The sequence below is a fragment of the Schistocerca serialis genome, chromosome 1 (genome assembly GCF_023864345.2).
Source record: "Schistocerca serialis cubense isolate TAMUIC-IGC-003099 chromosome 1, iqSchSeri2.2, whole genome shotgun sequence".
NCBI lineage: Eukaryota > Metazoa > Arthropoda > Insecta > Orthoptera > Acrididae > Schistocerca > Schistocerca serialis.
Genome location: NC_064638.1, coordinates 206,563,151 through 206,587,978, shown reverse-complemented (window position 1 = coordinate 206,587,978; position 24,828 = coordinate 206,563,151). Strand labels below are relative to the sequence as shown.

The 24,828-nt window shown below is 41.0% G+C and overlaps 1 protein-coding gene across 1 annotated transcript in view; it reads right to left on the bottom strand.

Moving 5' to 3' along the window:
- The window catches only part of LOC126465823 (odorant receptor 43a-like), a 98,808-nt gene that overhangs the window by 70,722 nt on the left and 3,258 nt on the right, over positions 1–24,828 (bottom strand). The window lies entirely within an intron of this gene.

The following is a 24,828-nucleotide window of genomic DNA, read 5'->3' as shown; positions in this document are numbered from 1 at the left end:
TACCAGAGGAACGATGTTGGTCCTCCCAAAAGTGTGGACACAAAGACTATGGCGCTTCTCGTGGAATCCGGATTACCAGCCGAAGTTGTTGACAAAGCACAAGAGAGGGCTCCAGTTCCGCCAGTATCTTATGTACTTCCGAAGCTTTACAATCGAAGCTGCCATTACGTTCTACTCATAGCAACATTGGTGCCCCGACGAACTGACTCACTAAATATCTCAAGGGTTTGCTCTGCCCTTATGTAGGAAGGTGTTCACATTATATTCGCGGCTCCGTGGATTTTGTTGAAGCGTCAAGAACATTAAACTTCAGGAGACCGACATCCTTTGGAGCCTAGCCTTTGTCTGCCTGTACAAGAATCTGAGGACCACATTGGTTAAAAGTTAGATGTAGAAATGACCAACATTTTAGGCATGTCTTACCGTCGAGATTCATTCTTTTCTACATTTGCTGCTACAACAGATGGAAGAGGTATTCGTGGGGAGTCAGCTTTCACCATTTGTCACCAAAATTTCGAAGAGGAAGCCCTGGATCATCCCAATGGAAAACTACTTGTTTTTCCGATGTGTTAACACTTCTGACATGGCCATATGGAAGAGACAGACTGAATGATATCCTCATACATTCGATGTACCATACATCAACTTCACCGTGGATACCGAAGTGGACGGAGTGCTACCCTTTCTGGACGTAGTGGTAAAAAGAAGAGCGGACTGCACTCTCTGCCATAGTGTGTAACAGAATAAGACGCTCACCGACGTATACCCACATGAGAACAGCTGCCACTACCTGGTGCAGAGGAATGGAATGCTTAAAACATTGGCTTGGACCCTCTCCACCTGTGAAAGTCTCAACAAAGAACTAGAACATTTGGGGATGGTCATTGCATTTATTTTATTTTGAGGCATGTTATCCAGAAATATGGGACGAATTCATTGGAAAAATCAAATGAAAACAGTTTTACGCCTACCAGCTGAATCATGGTCACTGCCTTTCCCTGAAGTCAGTTCATTGTGGGATAGCTCTACCTCTTTTTAATCAGACTAAGTGCAGGTTCCCACGCTTTGCTAAGAATATACTCATTATCATACTAATAAGCGGTTACATTACTGAAATCGCAATAGATTCTTTAATGACACATTCCCAGAAATTAGACAGCAGTACCAGAACCTTAGCATGGTCGTAACCCATTCCAAGTAATTCTAATAAGCAATAATCTGAGACTGTCGACTTATGAGGCTGCTGCAATCTGGTCTGCCGCTGGTATTTTCAGCAATGATCTTCGACAGTATGCAACATCCGACTTATATGTCTCGCCGCATTGGCAGAGTATTCGATAGACCCCGGATTTCTATAGCCGAAGTTCATCCTCCACACTACAAAGCAGTGCCCATGTTTTTGCTGTTGGGCAAAAGACTGTTTTCACTTAACACAATGAATTCGTTCTATCTTCTGGACGATGCGCCACAAAATGGAATAAATTCTATGGCCGCGTCCTCCTGAGGTTCCTCTTCTATTTCAGCCAGTTCTAGACAATGTGTAGGACGATAGCTCCACAAATTTCCCTCTCCATGTAGCCGTTCTTCCAGACCACCGTTTTCAGATGTTCAAGTGCTTTGTTGAGACTTTCATTGGCAGAGAGGGTGCTATCCAGTGTTTTAAGCACTCCGTTCCTCTGCTTCGAGTGGCACCAGCTGTTCCTATGAAGTTATAGGTCTGTGTGCATCTTCCCCCATTACACACAACGGCCCAGAGTGCAATCCGCTCTTCTTTTTACCACTACATCCAGAAAGTGGAACACTCCACCCACTTCAGTATCCATTGTAAAGTTGAGGGTATGGTATATGGAATTGAAATATGTGAGAAATCATTCAGCTTGTCTCTTCCAGCCGGCCCCTGTGGCCGAGCGGTTCTAGGCGCTTCAGTCCGGAACCGCGCTGCTGCTACAGTAGCAGGTTCGAATCCTTCATCGGGCATGGATGTGTGTGATGTCTTGAGGTTAGTTAGGTTTAAGTAGTTCTAAGTTTAGGGGACTGATGACCTCAGACGTTAAGTCCCATAGTGTTTAGAGCCATTTTCTTTGTCTCTTCCACGTGGCCGTATTACAAAAGGGTCGTCAACAATGGCGGAGAAAAACAGGTAGGTTTCCACTGGGCTGAATCCAGAGCTTCCTCCTTCAAATGTTAGCGACAAACAGTGAAGGTAGTCCGCCTGTCGGTACTCTTTCTGTCCGCCCGTAGTAGGCAACATCGAAAAGAAAGTATGTCGACCCCAAAGACGTGTCTAAAAGGGTTGATCGTCTCTACGACTAACTCTTAGCCAATGTGATCCACAAACACTCTGGTGAAATGAGGGACAACTGCGAATCAAGAATGTCGGTATCCTGAGATTTCTGAGTTGCTGATGCATCAACAAAATCCACGGATTTGCCAATATGATGAGACCATCTCCTGACATAAGTGCTGAGCAAATCCTGCAAGTATTTAGTGAGTGAGTTTGTCGCGGCATCATTGTTGTTAACAATGGAGCGAAAGGCACTTTAGCTTTGTAAACCTTCCGAAATTCATAAAATATTGGCGGAGCTGGTAGTTTCTCTTGTGGCTTATTAACAACTTCGTCTGACAATCCGGATTCTCTGAGAAGCACCATTATCTTCATCTCCATGCTCTTGGTAGCATCGGTGTCGGTCCTCTGGTGTTCACTATCTTCTGGATGGACCCACGTCTTTTCAATGTAATACTGGTGATACAAGGCCACAGTTGAGTTGCCTTTATCGATTGGTGAGCCCACGATATCTGGACAGTCTTTTTTATCCAATATGGCTGTCAACTCCTGCTAGAGATGTTTGGTTTCATAGGTTTTGTTCACGTGACAGTTCGACAGGTTTCCCGACATACTTCGTGCAGTTGCCTGTACTATTGCGTTGTGCTGTTCGTGACAGGTATCGCTTTAGGAGGGGGAGCTAAACAGAGTCCTTTCTTAAGAAATGACACCTTGCCGTGTTCACTATCTTCTGGATGGACCCACGTCTTTTCAATGTAATACTGGTGATACAAGGCCACAGTTGAGTTGCCTTTATCGATTGGTGAGCCCACGATATCTGGACAGTCTTTTTTATCCAATATGGCTGTCAACTCCTGCTAGAGATGTTTGGTTTCATAGGTTTTGTTCACGTGACAGTTCTACAGGTTTCCCGACATACTTCGTGCAGTTGCCTGTACTATTGCGTTGTGCTGTTCGTGACAGGTATCGCTTTAGGAGGGGGAGCTAAACAGAGTCCTTTCTTAAGAAATGACACCTTGCCGTCATCCAGATGTTTATAAGCGAAACTGTTGATAGCACTGAAACGAGTATCAGAAGATCATCTCTCTGACCTACGCCGATATTTAACATCTGTTGGCCTTCCTTTGTGCATAGTCCGCTGTGGTCCTTGTGACACTATCGATCCAGTAACACGTCTAAGAACGGAACAGGTTGACCAGACATAGATGTAACTTTGTTTGTCGCGTCCAGGCACCAGAGTGCGAAGTGTACGTTTTTTGATTCTTCTGGCTGCCGCTGAGTCAATGTGATGCGTTACCATGGCGAAGTTCGACAGCACACGTTCTTCACCGTACCTCATAAGGAATGCATTGGCACTCAGCAAACGGCTCCACAAATGGTGCAGCTTTTCAAGTATTTTCACTCACCATTACATCTCTTCCCTGCACATTTCAACTCCTCCCGGCTATAAATCACGACGAAATAGTTCACGGGTGAACGATCAGATATGTGCCCTACGGTTGCAGTTTTTGTGCAAACTACCCTGTGGCCATTATCAGATGTGCTAATGAACTGAATGCTTAAGAGCTGCTGCGGCGCTTTCATCACTTCCATCCCTGCCTCCAATAAGCAGCTCTCTATGCGGCCCGCGCCCAGTATCTTTTTCGCCGTCTTCCCAGAGACAGGTCGTAAGGTTGGCATGTCACTCTGATTTTTGTAAATTATCGATGTGCACGTCAGAGAGCGAGTAAGTTATGTTAGTTTTAAACAACCTTTGGTTTTGTTGTGGCACTGTTTTTGCCTCTGCGCAGTCCGATACATGCTTATCTGAGTTGGTAGTTGATGGCTGGAGATACAACATCGTTTTACAGGTAGTCTGCGAAAACCAGTTCATATATGTGGACGATTGGAGTTAGCTCCCTCAGTGTCAGTTAAGGTCTGATGATGCTGCACTGATGCACCTAAACTGGTAGCCATATGATACATAACATCATAAGGATGGTCGTAGGTGTTCCGTTTTATTACATTCTCATTTGAAGTGTGGTAGATGATGGACACATTCAGTAGTGCTATTTTGACTTATGCTGTATCTAATAGATGAAAGATTCACTGTAAAGGACAGTAAGAATGAATATGATGTATATATTGGTAGGCGAAAAGAACATAAATTTTGAATAACATTATTATTTTTTTGAAGAAGAAGTTTGAGGTAAATCTGAAGCGCTCCACAGCTAGTTTGTCGGAATGATTATTGTTGGCTAGCTAACTTTCCCAGAGCTGAGAGAAAAACCACCCCACTTCCCTGACCCAAGCATAACATACTAACTGATTAAGCTGTTTGGTTTTTATAGAAATTCTCTTTAACACTTTACCCTTTTCAAATCATTATTTACTTTGTTAAGCATAGTGTTGTCCAGACTAATTTTACTCTGTCTTTTTGGATACATACTTAATTCTAAAATCGTTGTCTCGGAATATCATACCATAGGAATAGTTACTCTCCTCACCCCACTGTTTAAAGAACGTCTATCACTACGCACTACCACATTGCACTATATGGTAAGCAACAGTTTGAATATTGTTTGGAAATTTTACTTAAAAATTGAAATCTAGCTTAGGCGCTGTCTGCGTGCTGTTTGGTGTTGGCTTTCGAGAAACCTGCAACAACGTTGTCAAGAAGCGAGGAAAGTGGAAATTTTGATTAGGACCAGACAATTGATTTACTTCAGTTGAGTTTAATATAAAGGCAAGTTGTATTCAGGTCAGGTACAGTTCAGTTCAAATTAAGTTCTGTTTAGTCAAAGGTTAGCATACGAGTTTAAGTTGGATAACAGGCTGTGGGTACATAGATTTGGTAATATGCAGATTTTTTTATAGAGTGGGAGGTAAATTTTGGCTATGTTTCATACAGAAATATATAGTGGGGAGCTTACACATGTCGACCTTTTCTGCCAGGATAGTTCGTTGGTTATTTTGGTAATACGTAGTCAGATAGTGTTGGATGTCTCGAAAGGAAAAAATACAACTGCGCTAATTTTACTAATGTTGTACTTTTTTCTGCCATTTCACTTAAAATTTTGTGTTAAATTTGTAAAATTTTGTATCGTGTACGACTATCGATTACTTTATTACATAAGCAGTTAGCTTAACAGTACAGGTTCTACATGGATTCCATTCATTGTTGAGTATCTGCGTGGACGATAGTACAGTTTTTGTCTTTGTTTGTTTGCTCATTGTAACAATATTGTTTTGTCCAAGAAACAGCATTTCATCATGTACGGCACTATAGAAAACAATATGAAAATCTGTCGTAGCTCAAGGCAGCAGAGGGTGTTATGAAATAACGAATCGGTACAGGGTGAAATAAATCGTCTTGAGCAAATAGCATCTAACAATAGTTTACATGAGACTGCAGGAAATTGATCGGCTCTACAATTATTCAGCAATTTAGCGAACAGTAATGAAACACGCAATGTAAAGAACACGCAAATTCTGAAGTTGAGTCGGTCAACAGTAAGTCGCCACGGTGTAGTGAAAGATAACAAAAGCCGCCTCAGTCATGCTAATTGTTGCAACTGATAATAGACACACCAGAAACGGGTTTGGCGTCGACAGAACAGGGAACTGTTTTTTGAAGTGTATATTGAGACGAAGCCAGCGAATAAGATTGATGTTGCAATAGGATAATGAGATCTATGAATATCTGAGATGCCCTGGTTTTCCGCCAAAAGAATCTCGATCACTGCCCGTTGTTTGCAACGCACATCCGTTACAGACGCCATTTTAACAGCTCCGTACAGCGCTGCACCTGTCGGAAGTCAATGAAACTAAACGAGACGAAGCGGGAATGTTTGAAAATATTCCACAAGAAATTTCTGGTTTTTTCAACCAAAATTGGCCGAGAAAAAAAAAAGTGTTGCATTACTTATTGAACTGCCCTCGTATGTTGGTTAGGTACGCTACATGATAATTATGTGATTTATGATGCATACTGAAATAGAATGGAGCAATGATTCTGACGATGAATGTGGAGAAAAAGTAAGTCAGTAAAACTATAAGGATATGTGTAAGGAGGATACAAAGAAAGGCCGGTCAGAAAGGAAGTTATGCAACATGAGCTAAGAAATGGTTACAAAGATGTATTTGAGATGAAGTGATTAGATAGGATAAAATTCAGATGGAGTATGAAAAACGGTTAGTTTGTGCAAGTATGAGAATTGGTTAGGTAGGACAAAGATGGCAAATCGTTAGGTAGGGCAATGGAGATAAATAACATGAACTTATAAAAATGTATGAAATATATGACAGAAAGGAGCAAAGAGATAACGTAAACAGTTGTATCCGCTGGAAGTTTGATGAAATTATGGGCAAAATGATTAAGAGGTGCACAAACTAAAGGATGAAATTGCTAATTACTGACCATATTAGGTATAATTATAGACTGGCGTTCGACTAACTGCTTAAAGTATTCTTTGATGCTGAACCTTGCTTACTCCCTAATCCAATTTCTTCCTAATTATTTATTTGTGTTCTCTTTATCTGCGTCTGTGGTCACCATTGTCATCTATTTATTTCGTGTGCGATCAATGTCTTCATGTGTCTCTTTCTACCTTACTCCCTATACTTTTATGTATTTTAATGATGAATATACATACATATTTATTTGAGTTGATTTAGAATTTTCTGTAGGTCATTCTGTGCACATATAATAAATCTTTCTTATCATGTCTTTTAGTGTACAATGTTTCACATGATTTATTTATCAGATGTTTCTGTAATCCATTACTGTAAAACCATTACACCATTTTCTCTTACTTTTTTATAGACATAGAAATCTGTTGTCACCATTACACTACATCTGCAGTCCATATGTATAACTACGCAAAAACTTATTACTCCTGTCTTAATACAGGTAACTGCTTATTGTAAATGTAACAAACTGTAACTCATAGACCGTTCACCACATATGTTTGAGACATGCCAGAGCCGAAGAAATATGTCTGCTGATTATATACTGAAATATTCTCTGCCAAATGCTGGAATATTCAGCGATACAAGCTTGTACTGACTTTTATAAGGAGCTCTTCGACATTGCAGCATGTTTTTAGAGTTATCAATGAATTTACACTCTGCTTCAAGCAGACACCACTGCATATTTTACTGTGTGTGCATGTGTGAGATTGTCAGCTGTGAACTTTGCTTAACCTCACTGAATGTGCTTCCACATAACTTTCCACAACAGTGACATAACTGCAACAAGCTAAAGTAAGTTTGGTCGTTTGTTATAAAGACACGCTTCTATCTACTTTCATTCGGAAAATTCTACTGCCATATGAGAATGCTTCAGAAATATAGGCCTTGTGTGATACAGGCACTCTAACCCACTTCCTGTGTACTACAAAAACAGTATGGGTCACCAATACTACTTTAGTACAAAATGTGGCATATAAACTTTGAAAATAGCCTTGTGTAGATCTCTCACATAAACATCAAACGTGATGACCTACCTGAGGCGAACTCTATCGATTACTTCATTTACATGCTCAGACATCATGAAACATAGTAACCTATCTGTGGTGAACTCTACTGATTACTTCATTTACATGTTCGCGAATTCTGCTAATATGTTTCACTTATAGGTCTTTAACTGATTTGCTTGTAAAGCTATTTTTCTCTTTGTATTTGTAACATGTTTTGTATGTTCCTATCCTTAATATTTAGGGTTTTGTCCTCATCCCATTCCTATCTGAAATGACACTCGTTCAAAATTCTACTCAGGGAAGGTGGTCCGCAGCTTGTAACTCTGGATCATGGTGTCCCGGGAACGATTCCCCACCGACTTGGGAATTTTCTCTGCCTGGGGACTGGGTGTTTGTGTTGTCCTCATCATCATCATTCGTGGCAGTGGCTAGATTGGACTGTGTAAAAAAAATTGCTCTGTGTAAAAATAGGAAGTTTGTACAGGCGCTGATGACCACGCAGTTGAGTGCCCCTAAACCAAACATCAACCTCATCATCAGGAAAGGTGGAGGATATGTAATGTGGGCATGTCATTTCGACTTTTGTAAATTATCGATGTGCACGTCAGAGAGAGAGCAAGTTATATCACTGTTAACGAATCTTTGATATTGTTATGCAACACTCTTTGCCTCTGTGCAGTCTGAAGCATTCTTAGCTGAAGAGTGCTAGATGATGGACATATTCACTAGTGCAAAATCATTGATCACTTTTTTAAGTACAGTATTGTTCAGACCAATGTTATGTGTGAAGATCAGACCAAATTTTCCTCTGTCTTTTTCAATACATACTTCATTCTAAAGTTTTTGTCTCGGGATATCATTTCATAAGTATAGTTACTCTCCCCATCCCACTGTTTAAAGAAGGTTTATCATTACACATTACCAGATTGCGCTATATGGTAAACAACAGTTTGAATATTGTTTGAATATTTATATAGAAACAGAAATCTAGCTTAGCCGCTGGCTGCTTGCTGCTTGCTGTTGTGCTTTCGAGAAATCTGCAACAATGTTGTCAAGACGCGAGGTAAGTGGAAATTTTGATTAGGACCAAATAATTGTTTTACTTCAGTTGCGCAGTTAATATAAAGGCAAGTTGTATTCAGGCCAGGCTCTGTTCAGTTCGAATTAAGTTCTGTTTAGTCTCAGATTAGCATGCGAGTTTAAGTTGGGTAACAGTTTGTGGGTACATAGTTTTGCTAATATGGAGATTTTTTTTATTGAGTGGGAAGTAAATTTGGGCTAAGTGTCATACAGAAACGTTTGGTGGGAACCTTACAAAGTTTATTCCATTTTGTGGCACAATAACCAGAAAGACAGGAAAAAAGTATTCAGAAACACCAAATGAAGGCATTCTTCCACCCGCCAGCGAAAACACGTGCTCTGCATCGTAGTAACAAAGACGACCTCGTAGAAGAGACGTGTTTCTCTGTATCGAAGATGAAGAAGTGCTCATAGCTGTTAAGGTTTGAAGGTTAGAGCCCACGCTTATAGCACTTTTGTTCTTGTTCGGTGGTTACTACCACATCTCAAACTATAGGGTGCTTTTTTTAAAATTCTGTACAGATCAGGCGCTGTATACTGCCGAGGAATCAACGGCACTACATATTACAACAGCCTAAGAAATCGACGTTGGGATGTTTGCCTATTGAAATTACTCGTGCATGGAATGGATTACGACCATAATAAGGTTCTGCACTGACGTCTAACTTCTGGGACTGTATCGTTAAAGAATACCAAAGTGCTGCGTCAACCCCTAAGCAGTCATTTCAGTAGCGCACCTCATGATGGCAATACGTTTGCCGAATTATAAAAGGAGAGTATGACATATATCAACAAGCCTCCTAGTAATTAACTTTAGAACCTACCGCAAAAATAATAAAACAAGGCTGCTGGGCACTAGCCCAAGGCACTATGTCCTAAATAAAATGGAAGTGAGATATGATGTAAGATGCAAAAGCTAAGGTGCAAGTCAAAACTAAAAAATAGCTCGAAATTGTCAATTTAACAATCACAGAGAAAGGTCTATACAAGTAGGGAACTTAAGGGAAGATAGGCTGGCTCATTAAATACAAAAACACTAAAGACAAAATATAAGAAAATTTAACAGTTTAAACATAACCAAATATGACAGCACGTCTAAAGTCTAATCTAACATAGAACCTTTCACACGCGCACCTCAGGCAAGCCGGACTCTTCCCTGCATTGACTCCATTGTTAAGACAATTGAAGACTGGAAATGGGAAACGCTGAAAGTGCCAAAATTGTGCAGTGTCCGATTTTTCATGAAGACCGTTGTATGTGCCAAGACGAATAACATGGAAAGGGTTGGAATGACTACAAAGATTTCCTTTTATTTTGCAAGACGACCGGTATGGGTAAGAGAATGGATGTTGCATCGGCAGCGGCACTGTGAAAGCTGAATGTGCCACGCACCTAATGACAGTGACTGTTATAACCCGTGTTTAGTGTAAACTCCTACCATTGTAGAACTTTGAATATTGCGTAAACTCATTTCCTGGTGTGATAACTGTATTAAACATAACAAAGTACGATATTAATACCTTTAATATTGCTGCTTCCAGACGATATTTTTAACAGTGTTGAAGTCAAGTTTTTAGTGATTCACGTCATCAAAAATGCACCAGTTACTTTTTTTTTTTTTTTTTTTACGCTTACCGCATCGCGTTTCAAGAATTCGTTCTCATTTTCAAGTGCATTCCTTCATTTTTTTACATGAATATATTTGGCGATGCTTGCTGCCTCTGTAACCGGAAAATCGGAGAAAATGAATCTTTCAATGTTTTTAAACGCTTATGTAGGAACTGGTATTCTTGTTTGACTAATTACATGCATGGTGCCTCCTCCATTGTACAGATCATGACTCACACACATACGAATCATCATTTACAGTGTTTGTTTAGAAAACATGCTACAAAGATATTATGACACTATTGCTCCACAATGAATTTGTGCACAGTCAGAGTTGTTACATTGTTATATAAGTTGTAAATTATAAAACTCTTAAAAATTAATCATCGATTAATTATTCTTCCTAGTGACGAAAGGTACTATATGCTAACGAAAATTGTTACAGTTATCATACAACCTAGGACGAAAGTTACTATATGTTTATGAAAATTGTTACAATTATCATACAACATAGGAGCAAGATTTAAAGAGATTAGCTGATACTCTACGTAGTTTGTCATTGGGAATTTTTTCTCCTTACTTTATGCATTACAGAAAAATTTCAAGCTCCTCTATTACATCCCCTGTATGAAATTTTTTGAACTGGTAGAATATTGTAAGATCTTCTTCTATGTTTTCGAAAGGATGTTCAGCGTTTTATATGTATATTGCTATTGCTGGTTGTATGTATGTAGCAGTTCATATGTTCATTGTACCTAATTTGGAAATGCCTGACAGTTTATCCTATGTAGTACTTTGAGCAAGTTTTACATGCTATTTTGTATATTTATGAGTCTGAGATTTTATGTTTTTTATTGTTTAAGGCGTGGACTACCTTCTGTTGTAGCTTTTTGCATGTTGAGAAAGCTACTTTCAGTTTGTGTGACTCAAGTAGGTTTCCTGTTTTTTGATAAATGTTACCTATGTAAGGTGTGCTAGCCATACATTTGATTGTATTAATGGTTCCTTCTAAAGAGCTAGGAATTTCTTTCTTTTTTGTTACACTGTCTGTCATAGAACTGGGGACGTCACTGGTCACAGCAATTTCCTTAATGTGTCTAATTCTTTCTCCCTGTTCTCTTTGTTTATTGGGTTTTTATTAGCTCTGTTTATCATCGTTTTGTATGTATACACCTGAGTGACACGATGTGGCAGGAATTGTGTTGCTAGAGGTTGTCTTTTTCTGTATATCTTGAAACTGTGTCCGTTATATTTGTTTTCTGTGCACTAATATAGATTATTAATGCTATTGTTTCTTTGGTATTCAGTTGTGAAATTTATTTTCTTGTGTACATTACTAAACAAATTTCTGATGCTACTGGTGCCTCTGGTGTCACCTTTGAGTAAAAAAAGTGACACCAGTTCACAAATAACATCAAATATTTGTTTCGTAATGGACGAGTCAGCAATTTATAAAATTTAGCATGATTTTTGAAGTATTTTGACACTAGTGGCAATGTTTATCCATTTAACACTGTATATTATTGAATGAGTTTATGAGTGAAATTGAGAAATATTATGCTCTGAATACTGTGCTCTGAACATTATACTCTGAATATTACACTCTGAATATCATACTCTACATATCATACTCTAAATATTATACCCCGAATATTGTACTCTGAACCTCATGATTTCATTAACTTTTATTTATGAGCTTTTATTTATTGTACTCCCGCTTGTACATTGTGCGTAGAACTGTGATATTAATCGTCTCCCTGCGTGATATATGGCTGAGAAAGACGCAGGAAATCTATCATTTTGGTTACAGCCAGTGCTCTTTCGAAACATGCAAGGCGAAACATGAGTACGAACAACACAAACAAAGTCCGACATCTTGTCACATCGGCTATCGGTCAAAATTCCTCTCAAACAGGACAGACACAATCTATGGTTAACAAAGACATCAAACAAAACCGCACACTGCCAAATAATTTGACAAACAAGTGAGTTTACAAGTTGTTTTATCCTTTACAGAGGCCCTAACAGGCATTTTTGCTTGTCAATACTCTTCGCACAGCATCACTTTGGCAACATGTATTCACAGTTAAATGTGTCTGAATAAACTGTTAGCAATTTTAATTCAGGTGCTTCATTTCTGCGTAAAAATCTTATGCAGTATTCCAATCTCGTTCGCTCATGATGACTTTTTTTTATCACAGCTCCCATTAAAGCAAATCCGGCGGACATAACAACTTTTTTCGAATTTTCTTGTTAGCTTTAAAGTACGGTTCTACATTATCTGATGGAAAGTATCCGGATACCTCTACGTGACGCAGAATTGATTACCAGATGGATTTGGCAGTATAAAAGGGGGCAGGGAATGATGTGTTGCCAGTAGAGAAGCTGTAACAGCAGAGTGGGTCGGTCAGTTGAGCTCAATGACGTCGAACATGAACTGGTCACTGGATATCAGCTGAGTAACAAATCCATTTGGGTTATTTTAACCCTTCGAAAGCTGCCCAGGCTGATTGTTGGTGACGTGACTGTGACGTGCAAACGCAAAGGAACGACCACAGCTAATCCAAGACTCAGCCCCAGATACACGAGGTGCATTCAAGTTCTAAGGCCACCGATTTTTTTCTCCAGACTGGAAAGAGATAGAAACATGCGCGTTGTTTTAAAATGAGGCCGCGTTCATTGTCAATACATCCCATAGACGGCAGCACCATAAGGCAGATGGAATTTTACAGCCAGCGGCGAGAATGAGAACTGTTTTAAATACTTAAAATGGCGACGTTTTCCTTACTTGAACAGCGTGCAATCATTCGTTTTCTGAATTTGCGTGGTGTGAAACCAATTGAAATTCATCGACAGTTGAAGGAGACATGTGGTGATGGAGTTATGGATGTGTCGAAAGTGCATTCGTGGGTGCGACAGTTTAATGAAGGCAGAACATCGTGTGACAACAAACCGAAACAACCTCGGGCTCGCACAAGCCGGTCTGACGACATGATCAAGAAAGTGGAGAGAATTGTTTTGGGGGATCGCCGAATGACTGTTGAACAGATCGCCTCCAGAGTTGGCATTGCTGTGGGTTCTGTGCACACAATCCTGCATGACGACCAGAAAATGCGAAAAGTGTCATCCAGGTGGGTGCCACGAATGCTGACGGACGACCACATGGCTGCCCGTGTGGCATGTGGCCAAGCAATGTTGACGCGCAACGACAGCATGAATGGGACTTTCTTTTCGTCGGTTGTGACAATGGATGAGACGTAGATGCCATTTTTCAATCCAGAAACAAAGCGCCAGTCAGCTCAATGGAAGCACACAGATTCAACACCACCAAAAAAATTTCGGGTAACCGCCAGTGCTGAAAAAATGATGGTGTCCATGTTCTGGGACAGTGAGGGCGTAATCCTTACCCATGGCGTTCCTAAGGGCACTACGGTTACAGGTGCATCCTACGAAAATGTTTTGAAGAACAAATTCCTTCCTGCACTGCAACAAAAACGTCTGGGAAGGGCTGCGCGTGTGCTGTTTCACCAAGACAACGCACCCGCACATCGAGCTAACATTACGCAACAGTTTCTTCGTGATAACAACTTTGAAGTGATTCCTCATGCTCCTTACTTACCTGACCTAGCTCCTAGTGACTTTTGGCTTTTTCCAACAATGAAAGACACTCTCCGTGGCCGCACATTCACCAACTGTACTGCTATTGCCTCAGCGATTTTCCAGTGGTCAAAACAAACTCCTAAAGAAGCCTTCGCCACTGCCATGCAATCATGGTGTCAGCGTTGTGAAAAATGTGTACGTCTGCAGGGCGATTACGTCGAGAAGTAACGCCAGTTTCATCGATTTCGGGTGAGTAGTTAATTGTGTTGTGGTCTTCAGTCCTGAGACTGGTTTGATGCAGCTCTCCATGCTACTCTATCCTGTGCAAGCTTTTTCATCTCCCAGTACCTACTGCAACCTACATCCTTCTGAATCTGCTTAGTGTATTCGTCTCTTGGTCTCCCTCTACGATTTTTACCCTCCACGCTGCCCTCCAATACTAAATTGGTGATCCCTTGATGCCTCAGAACATGTCCTACCAACCGATCCCTTCTTCTGGTCAAGTTGTGCCACAAACTTCTCTTCTCCCCAATCCTATTCAATACTTCCTCATTAGTTATGTGATCTACCCATCTAATCTTCAGCATTCTTCTGTAGCACCACATTTCGAAAGCTTCTATTCTCTTCTTGTCCAAACTATTTATCGTCCATGTTTCACTTCCATACATGGCTACACTCCATACGAATACTTTCAGAAATGACTTCCTGACACTTAAATCAATACTGGATGTTAACAAATTTCTCTTCTTCAGAAACGCTTTCCTTGCCATTGCCAGCCTACATTTTATATCCTCTCTACTTCGACCATCATCAGTTATTTTGCTCCCCAAATAGCAGAACTCCTTTACTACTTTAAGTGCCTCATTTCCTAATCTAATTCCCTCAGCATCACCCGACTTAATTAGACTACATTCCATTATCCTTGTTTTGCTTTTGTTGATGTTCATCTTATATCCTCCTTTCAAGACACTGTCCATTCCATTCAACTGCTCTTCCAAGTCCTTTGCTGTCTCTGACAGAATTACAATGTCATCGGCGAACCTCAAAGTTTTTATTTCTTCTCCATGAATTTTAATACCTACCCCGAATTTTTCTTTTGTTTCCTTTACTGCTTGCTCAATATACAGATTGAACAACATCGGGGAGAGGCTACAACCCTGTCTTACTCCCTTCCCAACCACTGCTTCCCTTTCATGTCCCTCGACTCTTATAACTGCCATCTGGTTTCTGTACAAATTGTAAATAGCCTTTCGCTCCCTGTATTTTACCCCTGCCACCTTCAGAATTTGAAAGAGAGTATTCCAGTCAACATTGTCAAAAGCTTTCTCTAAGTCTACAAATGCTAGAAACGTAGGTTTGCCTTTCCTTAATCTTTCTTCTAAGATAAGTCGTAAGGTCAGTATTGCCTCACGTGTTCCAGTGTTTCTACGGAATCCAAACTGATCTTCCCCGAGGTTGGCTTCTACTAGTTTTTCCATTCGTCTGTAAAGAATTCGTGTTAGTATTTTGCAGCTGTGACTTATTAAGCTGATAGTTCGGTAATTTTCACATCTGTCAACACCTGCTTTCTTCGGGATTGGAATTATTATATTCTTCTTGAAGTCTGAGGGTATTTCGCCTGTTTCATACATCTTGCTCACCAGATGGTAGAGTTTTGTCAGGACTGGCTCTCCCACGGCCGTCAGTAGTTCCAATGGAATATTGTCTACTCCGGGGGCCTTGTTTCGACTCAGGTCTTTCAGTGCTCTGTCAAACTCTTCACGCAGTATCGTATCTCCCATTTCATCTTCATCTACATCCTCTTCCATTTCCATAATATTGTCCTCAAGTACATCGCCCTTGTATAGACCCTCTATATACTCCTTCCACCTTTCTGCTTTCCCTTCTTTGCTTAGAACTGGGTTTCCATCTGAGCTCTTGATATTCATACAAGTCGTTCTCTTATCTCCAAAGGTCTCTTTAATTTTCCTGTAGGCGGTATCTATCTTACCCCTAGTGAGATAGGCCTCTACATCCTTACATTTGTCCTCTAGCCATCCCTGTTTAGCCATTTTGCACTTCCTGTCGATCTCATTTTTGAGACGTTTGTATTCCTTTTTGCCTGTTTCACTTACTGCATTTTTATATTTTCTCCTTTCATCAATTAAATTCAATATTTCTTCTGTTACCCAAGGATTTCTATTAGCCCTCGTCTTATTACCTAATTGATCCTCTGCTGCCTTCACTACTTCATCCCTCAAAGCTACCCATTCTTTTTCTACTGTATTTATTTCCCCCATTCCTGTCAATTGCTCCCTTATGCTCTCCCTGAATCTCTGTACAACCTCTGGTTCTTTCAGTTTATCCAGGTCCCATCTCCTTAAATTCCCACCTTTTTGCAGTTTCTTCAGTTTTAATCTACAGGTCATAACCAATAGATTGTGGTCAGAGTCCACATCTGCCCCTGGAAATGTCTTACAATTTAAAACCTGGTTCCTAAATCTCTGTCTTACCATTATATAATCTATCTGATACCTTTTAGTATCTCCAGGGTTCTTCCATGTATACAACCTTCTTTCATGATTCTTAAACCAAGTGTTAGTTATGATTATGTTGTGCTCTGTGCAAAATTCTACCAGGCGGCTTCCTCTTTCATTTCTGTCCCCCAATCCATATTCACCTACTATGTTTCCTTCTCTCCCTTTTCCTACACTCGAATTCCAGTCACCCATGACTATTAAATTTTCGTCTCCCTTCACAATCTGAATAATTTCTTTTATTTCATCATACATTTCTTCAATTTCTTCGTCATCTGCAGAGCTAGTTGGCATATAAACTTGTACTACTGTAGTAGGTGTGGGCTTCGTATCTATCTTGGCCACAATAATGCGTTCACTATGCTGTTTGTAGTAGCTTACCCGTATTCCTATTTTCCTATTCATTATTAAACCTACTCCTGCATTACCCCTATTTGATTTTGTGTTTATAACCCTGTAGTCACCTGACCAGAAGTCTTGTTCCTCCTGCCACCGAACTTCACTAATTCCCACTATATCTAACTTTAACCTATCCATTTCCCTTTTTAAATTTTCTAACCTACCTGCCCGATTAAGGGATCTGACATTCCACGCTCCGATCCGTAGAACGCCAGTTTTCTTTCTCCTGATAACGACATCCTCTTGAGTAGTCCCCGCCCGGAGATCCGAATGGGGGACTATTTTACCTCCGGAATATTTTACCCAAGAGGACGCCATCATCATGTAATCATACAGTAAAGCTGCATGCCCTCGGGAAAAGTAGTCCTTAGGTCCCAGCATTTTTTGCTCTCTAATCTTGTTACAGCTTTACACAGCGTGCTTTCCTTTCTGCGAAAGTAGTTAATTAGAAAAAAAAATCGGAGGCCTTAGAACTTGAATGCACCTCGTATGACATTTTCGAACCGTGGAAAAAAACTTGATAGTGTCTCCACCCCCACCTCACCCGTCGAGCGTTTGAGATAGGACGCCAAAAATTAAAAAAAAAAAGGAAATTGGTTTTTCAATGATCGTTTTGTAGCGGATATTTCTGTGAAGAGTTTGCTATATAAAACATATATGTTCGAAGAAATCTAAGACATGTTATTTGCTCCTTAGTGTGCCACGCCTCTTCACTCAGCATTTTTCTATCGCACGTCACTGTATTTCGTTCTGCATAATTCAAACGTGTATATTTTGTAATTCAAGCCATCAACCTTATAGTCAGGACAGCAGAAATTAAAATGTCCTCATGCTCCCAGTCGGTCGGTTTGACATCTTACCCCTCTTAAAAAAGTCACAATTAATAGTGGGTGGGATTATTTGTAACCGGGAGAGTGAGAACTCTTCAGAAAAATTTAGACTCTTTATTGCCTGTTAACTGATAAATGTCTCTTTTCTGTGACATAGAGCTAAATATCAGAAACATGAAACCAGAAAAGACAAGAGACAAGCAAGGCAGAACACCGTTATTCAATCCTTAGGTCCCAGCATTTTTTGCTCTCTAATCTTGTTACAGCTTTACACAGCGTGCTTTCCTTTCTGCGAAAGAATCTATTAGCTCCTCAAAGTTCGTCAAAAGTTTTGCTGAATGAATAATCAAAATGTCGCAGTATAATACCTAGAAAGCTGCTAATACGGACATTGCTCAAGATTCGTGTGTTTTCTCGATTTGATTATGTCTGTTTTCTCGCTGTCTGCTAGATAAAATGAATTCATACGCTCCAGTTTCTCAAGTATGAGATCGAAAAGTAGCAGTACGAAATTTTTATATAAATTTGGAATCGTTATATTCTTCCATATAATATGTGTGATGTCCCCGTTTCTTCTCCTGCCAAAAAGTGTGTTCATAGCCTTCTGCAATTAGCGTTTTCTGAAGCGCAATAAGTGGACCATACTCTAACCTAGGAAAGCACCTCTTTACCATAACTACACCTGCTCTGTACTTTGTTGTTGTGGTGATGATGTTTGGTTTGTGGGGCGCTCAACTGTGCAGTTATCAGCGCCCGTACAAATTCCCAGCCTTTGCTCAGCCCAATCTCGCGACTGTCATGAATGATGACGAAATGATGAGGACAGCACAAACACCCAGTCATCTGGAGGCAGGTGAAAATCCCTGACCCCGCAGGGAATCGAAACCAGGACCCCGTGCCCGAGAAGTGAGAACCCGACCGCGAGACCACGAGCTGCGGACTTCTTTGGTGTTGGGATTACACATGACAGTTAACGTTCGCCAGACTGTGGCAAAACTGAAATCCTTCCGTCGGACTGCTACAGCGTATAGCGTGAGTCATTGCAAATGACTCTCGTTTCCAGCGATCCAATGTCCAGTGGCATCGCTGTTTACAACATATCGTGTGTCCCTTAGCATGGACTACAGAAACATGTGGCTTCTGAGAAGCTGCTCAACCACTGTACCGCATTCCTTCTGTCTCCCAACGCACAGTCACTGTGCTAGCTGGACTGCTGGTGGCAGTTTGGGCCCCACGAGTGATCCGTTCCGTTGATTTCATGCGATTATTTACAATCACCCCTTGTCTGTCAGTACGTGAAGTGTGCCTGGTCTCGGCAGGCCCGGATCTACGGTGGGGCAAACTGGGGTATCCGCCTGGAGCGGTAATTTCAGTGGGCGTCAAACTCATATTATTGAAGGAAACAAACCTTGTTCCACAAAGCGCCTAACATCCAGCACACGTTGGTCCATCGATTATTCATATAATTTTCAAACGCATCCCTGTTGGTTTTTGAAAAGTTTTCAGCGCAATCTAAGTTGAATCAATTTATTTTTGAATGCGTGCATAGTGTACGTGATGTGCTGCCAGAGGAATCGCCGTCGCATCTAGCAATAAAAAACTTTCCCGCAGACAAAATGTGATGGGGCTATACGAGATGAGTCAAATAAACCGAACGGATAAATGCCAATCGCTTTATGTGGCTGATTGGGTGTGCGAATGATCAGCGTTGTTATAATTATTAGCCAAATCCATAGATTCAGACAATCAGAGTGAAAATAAATGACTAATAAGAACAACAGGAAAGAAAGATTATTTATTAACCTTCTCGGTGTATCCAAGAAAATGAAATTTTGAAAGAAAATTTTTGCCAGATCGCTACACTACTAAGAGCCAATAGTACAGTGCCCACTTAGCAGCCGCTTAAGTTCTATTCTCGGAATAGCGCGGGTGTTGTACGAACACGTAACAATGCCTAATCGGGGAATAAAGGGGGAGAGGAGGTACCTAAACTGTTGATTTTGGCAGGGTTGGTGTAGTTAACCGGAGAATAAGTTTTGAAAACGATGATTGATTGTTTCAGTATGACAGTGCACCCTGTCACAAAGCAGCAACCATTAGACGACGCTTTGTGGACAATAATATTCATAAAAAGCACTGATATGCCCGGAGTCCCGATCTGGACACAATAGAACACTTTCGGATTGAGGCAGAACGTCATCTTCGCTTCGGACCCCACCGTTCAACATCGCCTCCTTCTCTGGTTTCCGCTGTTGAGGGACAATGGGCTGTCAGTCCCACACATGATAATGTTGATGGTTTGTTTGTGGGGCGCTCAACTGCGTGGTCATTAGCGCCCATAAAAAGTCCCAAAAGTTACACAGTCCAATTTTTTCACAGTCAACCGTAGTCGCTGCCACAAATCATGATGAAATGATGAGGACAAAACAAACACCCTGTCCCTGAGCAGAGAAAATCCCCAAGCCGGCCGGAAATCGAACCCGGGACCCGATGATCCAGAGGCTTCACATACTTTAAGACACCTAATTGGAAGTGTCCCCAGCACAGTACAAACGGTCATAAAGGCGAAAAGTATACACACTCACTATTATTGATCACTATTAGCTATCCGGGTACCTTTGCTCCGACAGTGTATGTGACAAAAGCTGTTGAATTTTAGCAAATGTGTTGTTTCCTTGGATTAATAGTATCAAATAATTTGCTGTCCAGTAACTCATTCATTGATATAGTACATTTACTGCGTGCGCTTTACCTGTTCTTCTTTGGGTTAAATACTTGACTCCCTCAGTAATCACCATAATGTCCCTCCTGCTCATCGACTTCCTATCTGGTACGATCCATCAGGTTCTCCTTCAGCGCTGTAACTCTTTCTCTCTTCCACGTCAACAGGCTTAACCACGTTAACAGCGAGCTGTTTTGACTGCCTGCAAAGCACTATACACGATCACTTTTTGTACCATCACTGCGAACTAACATCCACGTTACTTTGAACTGGAACGCAGCAGTACCTAGTTATGCTAACAAGCTAGTTCCTGCTACATCGGCTCTATGGCTCGCTTTATCACTTAACAACAAAACTGGCTATGTTTGGCGGCCATGAATATTTACGTGTTAAACTAAAAAAAAAAACTAGATAGAGTAGTAGCATAGTCATTTATGCGCTAGAAAGAGTTTAGTATGTGCTCCGATATTCCCATAGGTGGAGTGCTGTCAAGTGCTAAACGTCTAGCGACGATGACTTGTTAATCGATCTCTTTTTTTTTTTTTTTTTTCGAAAACGTTGAGAATATTCTTTCCCATACTATCATGCGCAGATGAACACGCTGATCGACTGAACTGCGATCCGACCATTCATTCTGTCTTAAAAATATCACGTCTATCGCCTTCTTCCCAGTATAACGTTTTGACATTCTCATATGGTTACATGCTTGATTTCAAACGTTTTGAAACTGAATCCTCGATATAGAACAAATTTTATGAGAGGAATTTTGTTAACCCTGAAGTCTAGTTGTCTGCAACAGAAGCTGCTAGGCTTCAAAGAGGGTGCGGGAAATAAAAGTGGTCCGGAGAACATATTTCCACGATACAAGGAAACACAGCAGCAGAAAGGAAATACGATCATAATTTCTTGAGGACTATGATATTATAGTGCTCCCCACACAAGGTAATCGCGCACTGACAGATCAGATGAGCTGATGACCAGATAGGGCCGCTACCAGACTCACCTCCGCTAACAGCTTTGTCAGGTGTGAAGATTGTGTAAATGTGTTTCAGGATTTGGTCGACTGTTCGAACATTTGCTCTATCCTATTGGGATGTGGTTATATGCATAATTTCATCTTAACCACTCGTTCGGGCTTTTGATTTGCCCCACCCTGTCGTTTTACCAGTGTTGCACGAATTTTTGATGTTCAGGTCATCTGCTCACAGTGTCAAAGGAATAATTATTGTGAGCACTTTGTTACATGTGGTAGACAGCCGAAAAAATCTCCCATTCTCTTGTGCCAGACTTCCGTAACTGTCACACTATCGACTTACTGTCATATTTTGAAGAACGCGTTTTGTTAGCATTTCTGTTGTCACTGTCGCTCTTTTCTCCTTCGTATTGCCAAGAAAAGTTATGACTTGCATTTTGAGATGTACGTTTTTGCAAGGAAAGAACTAGGTGGAACAGGGACTGAGAGGTGTCATTCTTGCTGGGTGCCCTCTTTTCTTTTTATATTCAATATTTCACTACATTAAAATCGAGTTTCAGTTAGTATATTGATATCAGGTTTATTTACAAAGAGAGAATGAATGATTAGTAGGTTCATATTTAGTGGGTTCTTCAGCTGATTTCATCCCCTCACTATTTTCTTGCATTTAGCGTATCATCAGTGCATGTGGTATGGTAGGAAGCAGGCTAGCATCTGCCCAAACTGTTCTGTTGCGTCTGCGAGTGGAAAGAGAGGGATTTGCAACGGGCTTCCTGTTTAGAATCTTGCCAGCCTGAGCTTGTGAGACGGGGAAACAGACGATGTCTGGTTGAGCCACTTTCTGGGGCGCTGTGGCGGCCACGTGTGCCTGAAAATGTATGCGTGTGTCGATCTGCTCATGGTCTGCAGACTCACAGCAGAACGTTTTTTCTTTAGAGAGACACTCTGAATAATGAAACGGAGACTTGAACGATGTTCAGCCAGCCATAATGACGCCAGAAAACATTGTTTCCTGAAAAAATGACAGCTAACATCTCATGAATGCATAGGATACCTAAAATTATATATCTCGTTGTTAACATGCGTTCTTTTGCGCCAGGTGAGCCGAGTCCTACTCGGATCAATCGCTCAATCTCAATAACCGTGCGGTATCTTTGACGGTTCGCCGCGTGAGGTGCTTTGAGAGGCCGATGGACAGGCAGTTGGAGACTGTTGGCGAGAGCAGAAAGAACACCCGGGGGCGCGAGGAAAGTCTATCTTCGTTCAGCCCCTGACATATGAAACTCCACCGTGACGAGTGGATACCTGATCTGTAATTTTTAGGCATTCAAGTTTATCTGGATTGCTAGTCATATAGTGAAGTTATTCTAATGACAGCTATTCTTTACAGCAAAATTATTACGGGCAATCGTTTTGTTAAATAATTTTGGGGTATCGAAGCTTTGTCTCGTCGGCTGATTCTGTAATTCTGATGTTACCCAATTGTTAAGGACTGCATAAGTAGTAGGGAAACAAGGACATCAGTGCATTTTGTTAGTACAGGTTGCCTACATCAGGAGCAAGTATGCACTCAGGGGCCAAACTATTGTACTCCTTTGATTGACAGGTCCTTAACGTGGGCAGAGCAGCAAACATCAGGCAGCACCATAAGTGGTTTATGGAGGCACAGTAAAGTAGCAGCCTGTCTGCATACACCACTCGTAAATGAAATAATAGCACAAATTGCAGCCACATCATGCCATCTGCAACCACTGAGCCAGCTGCTGTGAGAACAGCATGCAATGAGAAGTTTTGAGTCAGTAACAAAGGGCAGGACGATTAGATTTGAGGTTAGGCACCACATGCTGACCCACCTACATTGTCAGTTTCGGTTGCAGTGGGAACAGGATCAATAAGATTGAGTCGCAGTTCAGTGGAAATGGGCCACCTGCACTGATGAATCACGTGTCTTGGTATATGTGGATATGCTGTCATACACATGAACAGCTGCTCGAAACATCCACTACATCATGGATGCAGATCTGTGGGGCAATATTATGCTACAAGGGGTTATTCACTGGGTTTCTAAGCAACTGTGGTACTAATATAAGGCACGATGACACCTCTAGACTACATGAACATTATTGTGAACCATCTGCATCCATTCATCCTATGGCTATATCGTCTTCCAACAGGATAACTATCCCTATCAAGCCAGAATAGTGTTACAGTGGTTTGAGAAGCATGATACTGAACTCATGTTGATGTCTTGCCCACTAAAAAAAAATGGCTCTGAGCACTATGCGACTTAACTTCTGAGGTCATCAGTCCCCTAGAACTTAGACCTACTTAAACCTAAATAACCTATGGACATCACATGCATCCATACCCGAGGCAGGATTCGAACCTGCGACCGTGGCGGTCGCGCGGCTCCAGACTGAAGCGCCTAGAACCGCTCGGCCACTCCGGCCGCCCTTGCCCACTAAATTCACCTGTTTTGAACCCAGTGGAACACATCTGAGATGCTATCGGATACCAGCTCAGAGCCCACGAACCATCAGCACGAAATTTACGGGAATTGGAGATTTGTGCCCACACAATTTGAACCACATATCTCCAAAAATTGCCTAAGCCTTGCCGAATCCACACCAAGCTAAATCGCTGCTATATTACATTTCAAAGGTTGGCAAAGACAATATTAAACAGGCAATCATAAAGTTTTAGGACATCTGTTTATATCTCCTGATTGGAATGCGACTGAAGTATCATAAAGTGTATTGCACAGAATCTGTGACCATGCTATCAGCTGTAGTGTAGGTATAGATTGAATAGGGTCGCTATGATTATTAGCATTAAAAAAACCTCCTAAACAAATCGACGTTTGAGGCAATATAGGCAAATGAATACGTGTGGTGCAATTAGTAAGTCGACAGAACGTTGAGATCAGTGTAGAGTCTATCGTAAAAGACAATGAGTAGTGGATGAAACAACACTCAGTGGTTATCCAGAAAGTGCCACAGATGACCATGCACAAGACACATGCATATATGATCCAACGCTCCCATATGTCACACCGATCGTCTTTGAAAACCACCCGAACGCTATAACGAAATTTCCATAGTTGGGGACCATAACCACGGTATATCTTTAGATGAAATCTTTGCTGTCATGTGACAAAGTTTCTATTTTTTTTTTTTTTCACTATCGCGATTTTGGCTGTAGAACCATTTTCAAGTGCAAGGTGATAATGGTCCATGTATATCAAAAATATTAATATCATATATGTCCACATTTTGTGATATTTCAACGACGACGTCATGGCATTCTGCCATGTGTGATAGACACTGATTTTTTCTCACTGTGCACTTGAAAATGATT